Here is a 14,033-nt window from a genome sequence, read left to right as displayed (position 1 = left end):
CACGTGAGATACATCAGGTACGTGAGCTACGTGAACTCGCCTAAAACAAATTCGCGACGGTATTAGCCATTTATGATACAAATTACTTATTATAACAACGTGTTCGCCGTTAAGGACGACGCCACAACTTTTATCTATCTCAATCAAGCAAATAAAAGATCTTCAAGGGTAAGTAACTTTACTATTTACAACTTTACTTTACGTTACATTCATTTTTATATGTTTGGCATCAAAGGGCTAATTTAATAATACGAAAAGATAAATTTTACTTACGGACAAAGCGCGCGAGGTCTGATCGGTCACGTATTTGGGCTGCTACAAGGGGTTAGAAGAAAATATTCATCCGCGTGCCACTTAGGTAGTTACTCCGCCGATAATTTAGTTCCGGAACATTGGATAAAAATAATATTAAATTATACTGGCTGACTAGGTTGCGAAATTTACATTATATGAAATTTAATTAACTAATTTACGGTACATCTTTTTTTGCTATGTTTAGTTAGATTTTGTTTACGTCATGGTCTGGGATATAATTAATCATAACATCGTATATTTATTATGATAATTCATTGTCATCTGCTACCGTTGAAGAACAAGTTACTGATACAATGCGTACATTGATATTCTCCGTCTGAAGTCAATAGTTTATATCATCCAAATAAATATACAATCATCAACCTGGCGTAGGGCTAAACACACGCACGCGCGCAAACACGGGCATTAGATTTTTAAACAATTGTACAAAAATATAACATCACTTTCATCACTTTTCAATTACCTACGAAATGTTTCGAACAGCGTTAATTTCCAAATAGGTAGGTGAAGACTAGTTCATGTAGCACACAATACCATACATGTAATAATAACGTGCTGTGACCCGAGCGTACACTGCTTACCGCTTTTCCCTGTAAAAGTGTGTAGGACACAATACCAGACATGTAATAATAACGTGCTGTGACCCGAGCGTACACTACTCACCGCTTCTCCCTGTAAAAGTGAGTAGGACACAATACCAGACATGTAATAATAACGTGCTGTGACCCGAGCGTACACTACTCACCGCTTCTCCCTGTAAAAGTGAGTAGCACACAATACCAGATATGTAATAATAACGTGCTGTGACCCGAGCGTACACTACTCACCGCTTCTCCCTGTAAAAGTGAGTAGGACACAATACCAGACATGTAATAATAACGTGCTGTGACCCGAGCGTACACTACTCACCGCTTCTCCCTGTAAAAGTGAGTAGCACACAATACCAGATATGTAATAATAACGTGCTGTGACCCGAGCGTACACTACTCACCGCTTCTCCCTGTAAAAGTGAGTAGCACACAATACCAGATATGTAATAATAACGTGCTGTGACCCGAGCGTACACTACTCACCGCTTCTCCCTGTAAAAGTGAGTAGCACACAATACCAGATATGTAATAATAACGTGCTGTGACCCGAGCGTACACTACTCACCGCTTCTCCCTGTAAAAGTGAGTAGCACACAATACCAGATATGTAATAATAACGTGCTGTGACCCGAGCGTACACTACTCACCGCTTCTCCCTGTAAAAGTGAGTAGGACACAATACCAGACATGTAATAATAACGTGCTGTGACCCGAGCGTACACTGCTTACCGCTTTTCCCTGTAAAAGTGAGTAGCACACAATACCAGATATGTAATAATAACGTGCTGTGACCCGAGCGTACACTGCTTACCGCTTTTCCCTGTAAAAGTGAGTAGCACACAATACCAGATATGTAATAATAACGTGCTGTGACCCGAGCGTACACTGCTTACCGCTTTTCCCTGTAAAAGTGAGTAGCACACAATACCAGATATGTAATAATAACGTGCTGTGACCCGAGCGTACACTGCTTACCGCTTTTCCCTGTAAAAGTGAGTAGCACACAATACCAGATATGTAATAATAACGTGCTGTGACCCGAGCGTACACTACTCACCGCTTCTCCCTGTAAAAGTGAGTAGGACACAATACCAGACATGTAATAATAACGTGCTGTGACCCGAGCGTACACTACTCACCGCTTCTCCCTGTAAAAGTGAGTAGCACACAATACCAGATATGTAATAATAACGTGCTGTGACCCGAGCGTACACTGCTTACCGCTTTTCCCTGTAAAAGTGAGTAGCACACAATACCAGATATGTAATAATAACGTGCTGTGACCCGAGCGTACACTACTCACCGCTTCTCCCTGTAAAAGTGAGTAGCACACAATACCAGATATGTAATAATAACGTGCTGTGACCCGAGCGTACACTACTCACCGCTTCTCCCTGTAAAAGTGAGTAGGACACAATACCAGACATGTAATAATAACGTGCTGTGACCCGAGCGTACACTACTCACCGCTTCTCCCTGTAAAAGTGAGTAGCACACAATACCAGATATGTAATAATAACGTGCTGTGACCCGAGCGTACACTACTCACCGCTTCTCCCTGTAAAAGTGAGTAGCACACAATAACAGATATGTAATAATAACGTGCTGTGACCCGAGCGTACACTACTCACCGCTTCTCCCTGTAAAAGACTAGCCCAGCAGTAAACTAGAAGCCGCTATAAAGTTTACGACAGATTTTATTGCAGCACTTAAGATCTGTTGCAGTCTGCGATGTTTCCAGTCCTATTTTTCCTTCCATTTCTTTTTAAACATCGTACATTATTCGCGAATCAGTCTAAAATTATATTTGAATTCTAGATTTTAGTTTAAAGTTTGCGTATATTGATTTATTAGTGCCAAAGTTCGACATTGATAAAAAAGTAAAAACTATTGGTGAACGAAATTGAGAGATTGTGCGGTAAACAAATACAATACATCCGGGCTCTGAAAATGTTTAAAAAGAAAGATGATTGAGGATATGAGTAATTTACAGAAGGGTTAAAATTGATGTCAACCATCGAAGTGACTTTTTCTCTTCGTTTCTCACACACGCGGCACGGCACGGCTGACGTCACATCCTCCGTATGGCTCCCTTGAGGTCGACTCGGTGTCCATGGGTGGATGGGCAGTTGACACCGCTACAAGAGGTACGCCCGCACTCTGTTGAGAGACACCATTGGTGTGCAGCGCGATATACACAATATTTACTGTGTATGACAAGAGTTCTGTGAAATATGAATGTCTCATGGGACGTGTTCAGCAAGACTCAGTATTTCAGTTGGTACTTCATGTGACAAGACCACCAGAGCTGTAGGTTCTGATACTTTTGGCAAGATTTCCTATAGACTGTTGTTAGGTATATACCATGTTAGTCAATACTTCAGCTGCTCGAAATGCTAGATGTTTCTGTGGGTTCTGATATTTTTGGCAAGATTTCCTATAGACTGTTGTTAGGGATATACCATGTTAGTCAATACTTCAGCTGCTCGAAATGCTTGATGTTTCTGTAGGTTCTGATACTTTTGGCAAGATTTCCTATAGACTGTTGTTAGGGATATACCATGTTAGCCAATACTTCAGCTGCTCGAAATGCTTGATGTTTCTGTAGGTTCTGATACTGTTGGCAAGATTTTTCCTATAGACTGTTGTTAGGGATATACCATGTTAGTCAATACTTCAGCTGCTCGAAATGCTTGATGTTTCTGTAGGTTCTGATACTGTTGGCAAGATTTCCTATAGACTGTTGTTAGGGATATACCATGTTAGTCAATACTTCAGCTGCTCGAAATGCTAGATGTTTCTGTGGGTTCTGATATTTTTGGCAAGATATCCTACAGTCTATTGTTAGGGATATACCATGTTAGTCAATACTTCAGCTGCTCGATATGCTTGATGTTTCTGTAGCTTCTGATACTGTTGGCAAGATTTCCTATAGACTGTTGTTAGGGATATACCATGTTAGTCAATACTTCAGCTGCTCGATATGCTAGATGTTTCTGTAGGTTCTGATACTGTTGGCAAGATTTCCTATAGACTGTTGTTAGGGATATACCATGTTATTCAATACTTCAGCTGCTCGAAATGCTAGATGTTTCTGTAGGTTCTGATACTTTTGGCAAGATTTCCTATAGACTGTTGTTAGGGATATACCATGTTAGTCAATACTTCAGCTGCTCGATATGCTAGATGTTTCTGTAGGTTCTGATACTGTTGGCAAGATTTCCTATAGACTGTTGTTAGGGATATACCATGTTAGTCAATACTTCAGCTGCTCGAAATGCTAGATGTTTCTGTAGGTTCTGATACTGTTGGCAAGATTTCCTATAGACTGTTGTTAGGGATATACCATGTTAGTCAATACTTCAGCTGCTCGAAATGCTAGATGTTTCTGTAGGTTCTGATACTTTTGGCAAGATTTCCTATAGACTGTTGTTAGGGATATACCATGTTAGTCAATACTTCAGCTGCTCGATATGCTAGATGTTTCTGTGGGTTCTGATATTTTTGGCAAGATATCCTACAGTCTATTGTTAGGGATATACCATGTTAGTCAATACTTCAGCTGCTCGAAATGCTAGATGTTTCTGTAGGTTCTGATACTGTTGGCAAGATTTCCTATAGACTGTTGTTAGGGATATACCATGTTAGTCAATACTTCAGCTGCTCGAAATGCTAGATGTTTCTGTAGGTTCTGATACTGTTGGCAAGATTTCCTATAGACTGTTGTTAGGTATATAACATGTTAGTCAATACTTCAGCTGCTCGAAATGCTAGACGTTTCTGTGGGTTCTGATATTTTTGGCAAGATTTCCTATAGACTGTTGTTAGGGATATACCATGTTAGTCAGTACTTCAGCTGCTCGAAATGCTAGATGTTTCTGTAGGTTCTGATACTGTTGGCAAGATTTCCTATAGACTGTTGTTTGGTATATAACATGTTAGTCAATACTTCAGCTGCTCAAAATGCTAGATTTTTCTGTGGGTTCTAATACTGTTGGCAAGGTTTCCTATAGACTGTTGTTAGTGATATACCATGTTAGTCAATACTTCAGCTGCTCGAAATGCTAGATGTTTCTGTGGGTTCTGATACTGTTGGCAAGATTTCCTATAGACTGTTGTTAGTGATATACCATGATAGTCAATACCTCAGCTGCTCGAAATGCTAGATGTTTCTGTAGGTTCTCGAGATTAAATTGTTCCGTTACACCTCAGTGGCTTTCAGAAGCCACCTAGTTCAGTAAATTTCACCTAAATTTCAATGTACTAGCTCCTGTGGACTGCAACGAATATCTACCAGAATGTCGTGGTCGTTACAAAAACTCTACAAGAATTTCAAAGCTATTCTGTGGGAACTGACTCAGTTTAGACCTTGGTTATTGATATGCTGATAAGAAATTTAATAGTCCATATTTATAAACTTTCATGCAAAATTTGTGAGCAAATTTACTTAAAATTTTGGAATTTGGTTCAAATATTTGAAAAAAGTTTAAAATGCATGTCGGTTTTCAGTATATCAACCTAGAAACAATTTAATCGATATAGTCTAAAAAAATAATGATCGTTTCATATTTTTAACTTAATATCCTTCCGATCCGCCAACTACCAAAATCTCCAAGGTGATGAATGACGATCAATTTCTTTCTCGGGAACACTTTCCTTATTGATTTAAATAAAACCACGTTATACAGTACACATCGTCTCTCGGCGTTTGGGCTGTCATGTCATATTGATGTGAATTTTGACTTTACCTTCAACTCAACTTCCTCATCTGAAATTTGACTGTTCGTCTGAAGAGATCCAATAAAACCACGTTATACAGTACACATCGTATCTCGGCGTTTGGGCTGTCATGTCATATTGATGTGAATTTTGACTTTACCTTCAACTCACCTTCCTCGTCTGAAATTTGACTGTTCGTCTGAAGAGATCCAATAAAACCACGTTATACAGTACACATCGTCTCTCGGCGTTTGGGCTGTCATGTCATATTGATGTGAATTTTGACTTTACCTTCAACTCACCTTCCTCGTCTGAAATTTGACTGTTCGTCTGAAGAGATCCAATAAAACTTGGTGACGAAGCTCAAATGACCTCCATAAATCCTTTCGACAACGGAGACACCCATACTATAAAATATATTATATTCAGATGAAGAGGTATTCTCATTGTCTCATCAGGTGCACGATCTCTAAGCACGACAGAGCAACTGAGATTTCCACATATAACGTATATATGGTTGGAAAGGTTGAATCGAACGCTGTACTAATAGGAAGGTAAACTGTAACTAAACTCAAAACTACATTCAAATTTATTTAACCCTTCCGACTATAGCTACGTTATACTAGATGATATAGTAAATTGTAGTAAGCTAATTTTATTAACCACAATATAATTAAAAGTAGGAAAGTGAAAATATGTCCTACCATAGCGTAGTGACGCAATGTCTTGCAGAAAACGCTAAGTGATCTACGTGGCCTTACTTCGGTATAGTCTAAACATCACAGCGACGTTTATAAGAACACATTTATAACGTGAGGTCCACCCGTTCAGCTTCAAATCTTCCTAGTAGATGAGAAATACTTATACATAAATACTGAATACAATTTGAAACTTTTAACCGACCGCAATTTTATTTCAAATTAAGGGTGATAAAGTCAGCATTAAACTGAGATCTGTTTGTTAATAATTATACTCATTACGTGGAATATTTTATTCGTGCAATGTCTCAGTTTCCTTAATTGAAGTGTCGGGGTACTGTGAAACTAGAGTTTCCTATAGTAAATAGAAACACGCATATAACATTTAATGGCTCTACCCCAAATTACCTATTTAATTCCGTTCACAGATATAAGGGCATGAATTTTCTTCCATTCAAGTTATGCACAGGAATAATAGATCAATAGGAGGTAATTGTGCATATCAGGATAATATCATTGATATCCATCACCTGTGGGATATCAATCATTATATCCATAATAATCCTGATGATTATTATGGATATCAGTGGAATAATAATATGTTTTAATAGGGTTTTATATAAAATCAACACTTCCATTCTTCAAGATAAAGTAAAAGTTTAAAATGGATCGGATGGAAAGAAGGTGGCAAACGAGTTCAACAGATTCTTCGCGTCTGTGACTTGAAAGCTAAATCCTCGACCATTACAGCCTGAGATAAATCCCATCCATAGATGGTGTCCAGTATCCTCAATGTCCAGACATCTGTTTTGAAGAAGAGCTCAACCGAATTATTAATCAGGTCCCAGCCAAAACCCCAAATGATCTCAATATGATGTCAACGTGTCTCATAAAAAATGCTCTAATCATATGTTTAGACCTTTATCCCAACTCATTCAACAATGAGTTTTACCCTTACTCCTTAAAACCGCAAAAGCTACTCCAATTTTCAGAAAGTACGATCCCAGTTTCTCAATATTTGAATAAAAACAACCAATTTTCAGATGAACATTTGGGTTCAGGAAAGTTAAATTGACTATAGACGCTGTAGTGAGTCTGGTCGACTTGGTTTTTGAAGGATTAGAACATCGAAATACCACAAATAGGGATGTGCGTTTCTTTGATAAGGTATTCGACTGTGTTGACCAAAACACTGGAATCACATGGCATTTGAGGCGTGTCATACTTGTGGCTTAGATAATTTTTAAGTGACAGAACGCAAATTTTCCAAATCTTAAATCAAGTTTAAAATCTAATTCAGTTGAGCTACGGGGTCCCGCAGAGATCAATTCTCAGTCCAATTCTATTTCTCATATATGTCAATGACATTGGGTCATCACTTCTGCATGGAGAAATCGTGCATTATGCTGATGACACGACTCTCTCGTTCAGTGGAAAATCAAAATCTCTTTTGGAAGAACAGACTTTTGTTGAAATTAACAATAATTGCGTTCAACATTTCAATAGCCTCAATCTCAAAACAAACACATCCAAATCCACTGTCACGAACTATTATCTTCGGACGACAGACTCAGAATGTGGCCCTGCCGTAATGTTAGCAGATTCATTTCTGGAAGTTTACAGCACTAAATTTCTTGGAATATGTTTAATAGAGATCGAGGGTTGACATGAAAGGTCCAAATTGACCATTTTCGTGTCAAATTATCCTCAAACATTTATGTCTTGAGGTACTTAGCCAAGTATTGCCCAACTCAGGTTCTGATGATGATTTACCCCCACCTTACCTAAGTAGGGGTATTGTAGGGTGCCTGTGCAAACATCCAGTTGACGAGCATGTTCAAATTGCAGAAGCAAGCGATTAAAATAATCGTCCATTTGAATTTCAAACAGTCTTGTAGATAAACCTTAAAAAAAATCTCGACTGTTGACTCTGCCAAGTCTCTACATTTTCGAAACAACTCTGTTCTGTATATCTAAATAAGCCATGACAACTGTCCAAGACATTCATTCGTATGAGGCCAGAGGCAAAGGAAACTACCGAACTGGTAAACACAGGACTCACAGCACACGTAATTTGTTTTGCTTCCAGTTGCATGTCTGCACTTGAATAATACATTTTTGTTCACAATAGCTCCTTGAATAATTAACTGTTATTCACCATAGTTGCTTGGATTATCACCTGTATGTAACTGTAGTGCATGCTATGCCTGTACCTGCTTGTATATCTGCTTATCCAAGTTGTTGGAAATTGAAAATATAGACGAAATATTATTTGAGATAATACAGTAAAAGTTTTTGTTTTTAAAGATTATGGCAGATAAAAAATGTTAAATCTTCTGATATGGATATACGTTATTTTTTGTTTATATATTATTTAAACTTATAAAATATAAAGGTTTGCATATTAATATTTTATGTACATAAAATCAAGTTTTAAGGTTGATTTTTGTTTTGTTGTAGGGTAAAACATAGAACAGTTTTGTTTATTCATGAAACTAGATATTTTTGTTTAATGGTTTATAATATTTGTATGGGCTTTAAAGAAAGACAAATTATTAATTGAAAGTGTATTTTTTTATGAGTAGACTTTGTTGGTTTTGGAGAAATTATTTTTCATTCTATATGTAAGTTGAAAATTAGATCAGCCATTTGTAAAATAAATTCAGTAAGACCTCCAATCAGGCTGTGCCTTGGAGGAGTCTATTTCTCATAATTATATTATATTATGCATTGTACTTGAAATATATTAATTTTATAGGATCTGCTTGGCATTGTTTTAATTTTATTGTTATGTATGTTATGTATTGTATTGTGCCAGTGTACAATGTTCAGCATGATTTGTAACATATTTGTTGTTTTGAGAAATAAATTTATTATTATTATTATTATCCTTATTGTTTACCCAGCCCCGTAGGGAACGCTATCCTGCAGACGTGCGTCTGCACCAAAAGTCCTTCCATGCAGACGCCAGTCGAGTATATTCAGTCGTATATATTAAAACTAGAATAGGATAATGAAGGAGGAGGAGCTCTTCTTATTGGAAATATAAATTTTCTATTATTTTACAAAAGAAAACTCACAATTCTCCAATAATTTGTCTATTTTTCACGGCCTTTCGACATCGAAGATGCCATCATCAGGCCTCGTGAAAAATACACAAATTATTGGAGAATTGTGAGTTTTATTTTGTAAAATAATAGAAAATAGAATAGGATAGTTTTAATATATAAATAAGGGGCGCGATTTTTTTATAGGTTTACGACTTACGACTTACGAAGCTAACTAACGAGTATTTTTACGAATAACCTATTTAATTAGCCACACGTATCCGAACTCTGCCTGTTTCCTAACCAACGCCAGTTGGGAAACCGATCCAATACTCCCACCGACGACCGTTGAGTACCAGGATAAAACAATTAGATACCAGGACAATCTTTTAGATTGTCTTGACAATGATGAGCCTTGCAGTAATTTGCTGAATGATAGAGAATGATTGTACGCTGACGTAAGACTAAGTCAGTAGACAATCTTACTGTACAATCCGTCATTGCCTTCGAGAACATTTCAGGATTAAGTGACGATCACAAGAAGAGAACAATCAACGAACCTTGGTACGCTGAGTTGTCCAGAAACTTACATTTTGTTAAGATAAATGTAAATTTAACCTCCTTAACCGGGTTGTACAAAGCAAAATTGCTTCCTCCACCGATTAAGCGTTACAAAATTGATTCTGTATTTTATATATTGATCTCGTCAATTTACATAAGCCTTGTGGTATTTTCATATTTATTTTCTATAATTTTTAATTAGTTTCCGTGGCCTCTTGAAATACTTCGAATCGAGTTAAACTGCAATAAAAGTTACTATAACTCAATATAAAGACTAAAAACCAAGTATTCAATAAATATACCTAAATTCCTCATATATGAAGTTCGTTTTGTACTACTTAAAATAAAAATAAAAAATTTATTATGAATAAACAATATAATGTAAAATACTATGTTAAAACGGCTATGTTTTCTCGTTCTGTGCAAATATCTAATTATCAGGATGTGCTTCACAAACATTTTCGCAATCGTGGTCACCGCTGCCTGATAAATCTGATTTTTCATCTCGGTCCTAGAATTGGATGAAAGTAAACAATAGAGACTAATCACTTATTAATCGGTAAAAAAGAATATTTCATTTATGTTTAAAACTAAAAGTTCATGAAATGCATATTTTGTTTTAATGTTCAAATGTTAAATAACAATATAATATGTGAGAAACAAATTTATTGGGGGGTCTTGCCCTCCCCACATTCCCATTTGATTTCAACGCTGGTCAAAATTGCCCCACCCTTCTCCATCCAATTTAAAATGCTTACTGTTGTCGTTTAGTACCAAAGCGTGACTAAATTTGGTTGAAAGTGGAATTTTTCCATATACCTCAGAAGATCAATGAGGTGTGCTCATAGTGATTGAAATCTTAATAAATCTCATCAGGATTATTATGGATATCAGTGGAATAATAATATATTTTAATATGGTTTTATATACATGGTGTAACTGAAATACACCGACAAACTTCAGGAGGTTGTTCCTGAGGTCAAAACGAACCAAAAAGTTCCTATAAATGTATGTCCTAAAATGCATCGTTTTTCCGTCTGTCCGTCTGTTTGTGTTTATTACATTAAATTTTTTTTCTAAACAACCATTAAAGGTACAAAGTTAAAATTTTTCAACATATGCTAATCTAGTAAAGATTGTCAATTTAAAAAAAAAAAATTGAAAATTTTTACTCAACAAAATTCAAAATGGCGGCTAGTTAAAATCTTTGATGAGAATTTCCTCAAAAACTACTTCCTGTATAAAAAATTTACTAGAATATAAAAAATATAAATTTATTTATAAAACGAACGGTACTTCATTTTTTGAAATCGCTCAAGAAATAAAAAAGTTATGGCATTTTTCTTAACCTAGTAACATATCACATTTACAAGTTTTTTTTCTTGTTTCAAAAGTTAATGTAAGTATTTAGGCAGTATAAAAATAAAACGATATTTGGGTTAAAAAACTTTAAACATGATAATTATTATTAAATTTTAAAAAACGACATTGTAACAAGCAATCTACATGACTCAACTTTCATGGTTTAAACAGCTGAATAATGTTTTCATGTTGAGACACAGCTGATTAGAACAACAATGAATTCAGATAAGTTAAGTCATTTCCTTGTTTATTTTTTGACAAGATATGATCTTTTACTTTCACTTGTAGAAACATTATTAGTCGATAGTGCTCTTATTCTATTGAAGATGGCAGGTTACCCATTTAGCCATCGAGCTGACATGATATTTATGTATGGAAAAGCTAACGGTAATAGTCGCCTAGCATCCCGCCTGTATTACGAATCATTTTCCAAATCGACAAACAACCTACTCATTCAACATTTGCTGCTGTTTTCAACGGACTTCAAGAGACTGGCACTTTGTTACCTTCTACTGCAGACCGAGGTGTACTGAGACAGCGTAGAACTCCTGATTTGGAAGAAAACATCTTACAGCGAGTAGAGGAAGATCCAGGCGTAAGTACTAGGCAGTTAGGAGCAATACTCAACGTAGACCACATGACAGTATGGCAAGTTCTACATGAGCAGATGTTTATATCCGTACCATTATCAGCGTGTACAAGCCCTTTGTCCAGCTGACTTTCCATTACGTTTACAGTTTTGCCAATGGTTTTATCAGCAAGCTAACAACCCTGGTTTTACATCATTAGTTGTGTATACAGATGAAGCTTGTTTTAATCGAGATGGAATAATCAACTACCACAATATGCATCAATGGGCTGATGAAAAACCCACAAGCTCATTCATGAAGGGAGACATCAACAGCAGTTTAAAATAAATGTTTTGGGCAGGCATCATTGGAGACTGTTTATTAGGTCCTTTTGTATTACCTGACATACTAAATGGTGAAAACTACAGACATTTCTTACAACACGAATTGCCTGATTTTAGATGATGTTCCCTTGGGTGTGAGAGAGCACTGTTGGTTCATGCATGATGGAGCTCCCGCGCATTTCAGACTAGATGTCAGGCAATTTCTGGACCAAACTTATGGGGAAAGATGGATAGGCAGAGGGGGACCTGTATCATGGCCGCCTCGGTCGCCAGATCTAAAATCCAATCGATTTCTCCCTTTGGGGCCATTTGTAAACTCTAGTTTATGAAAGACCAGTTAATACCAGGGATGACCTTTTACAGCGTATCACTGCAGCCTGTTTAACACTGTAAGGAATACACCAGGAATACATGAAAGAACTCGGCAATCAATGACCAGAACGTGTTAATGCATGCATCGCATCAAATGGAAGGCATGTTGAACATTTTGTTGTAAAGTGATCCCTAATATTTTGAAATAAATGTTGCTCTGTTAAGTTATTCCGTATTTCTTAATAATGACAGCTTAAAACTCTTTTGTTTAATGTGAGATATTTTTGTTGAATGTTCTAAACAATTGTAGGCTACTGTAGTTTTTTGAAACAAGAAAAAAACTTGTAAATGTGATATGGTTACTAGGTTAAGAAAAATGCCATAACTTTTTTATTTCTTGAGCGATTTCAAAAAATGAGGTACCGTTCGTTTTATAAATAAATTTATATTTTTTATATTCTAGTAAATTTTTTATACAGGAAGTAGTTTTTGAGAAATTCACCATCAAAGATTTTAACTAGCCGCCATTTTGAATTTTGTTGAGTAAATATTTTCAATTTTTTTTTTAAATTGACAATCTTTACTAGATTAGCATATGTTGAAAATTTTAACTTTGTACCTTTAAATGGTTGTTTAGAAAAAAAAAATTAATGTAATAAAACACAAACAGACGGACAGACGGAAAACGATGCATTTTAGGACATACATTTATAGGAACTTTTTGGTTCGTTTTGACCTCAGGAACAACCTCCTGAAGTTTGTCGGTGTATTTCAGCAACACTTCAATTCTTAAAGATCAAATAAAAGTTTAAAATAGATCATCGGTACAAGTTATAATATAAATCAAATTATATTGTGGTATAATATCATTTGTACCGTTAGTATTTTAGCATTTCATCTAAATTAGTACTCGAAGTAACCAAATACCCGAAGGAACTTAATCATCGTTATGGTTTGGGGACCACACCCAGCTAATGAAACACCCAATGTCATTTATTTTAATTGAATGATAGTGAACAAAGATGTTTAAAATGAGCAAACTTTGATTCGATTAAACCTCGCTGAAGAGTTGAATTAATCCTGGCAGTGATATAATTACTTTTCCGATAAAGTTCTCATCAAACCTCAGAAACAAAGTAAAAGTATCCGTGCTATTTGCATTTAGTATTAAGTTAAAATAGAAGTAAAACAGTGTAAATAATGTAATGTAAATAATGTAAAACAGTTGATGCATGATAAAAAGTTTTCTAGCATGTTTAGACTAAGACTTAAGTGTTGTGTGTGTATTTGTTTTTAGAGGTTGGGGAAAAATACTTTTACGTATCCTGCAAGACCATTCGTTTGGCGTGGGTATGTCGGCACACTTCGATCCCAGCATTGCTTCTCCTAGGCTTTCTGGTTGTAATGTCCGGTTGAGGATCATTTCCAAGTCATTACGCTGTGAACTGAAGTGTGGACATGTAAAGAACACGTGCTCCACGTCTTCGCTAACGCATGGGATAGGACGGACACTCTG

This window comes from Homalodisca vitripennis, chromosome 7, assembly GCF_021130785.1.
Source record: "Homalodisca vitripennis isolate AUS2020 chromosome 7, UT_GWSS_2.1, whole genome shotgun sequence".
Classification (NCBI taxonomy): Eukaryota; Metazoa; Arthropoda; class Insecta; order Hemiptera; family Cicadellidae; genus Homalodisca; species Homalodisca vitripennis.
The sequence above is the reverse complement of the archived record's forward strand: the minus strand, read 5'-3'. Positions refer to the sequence as shown.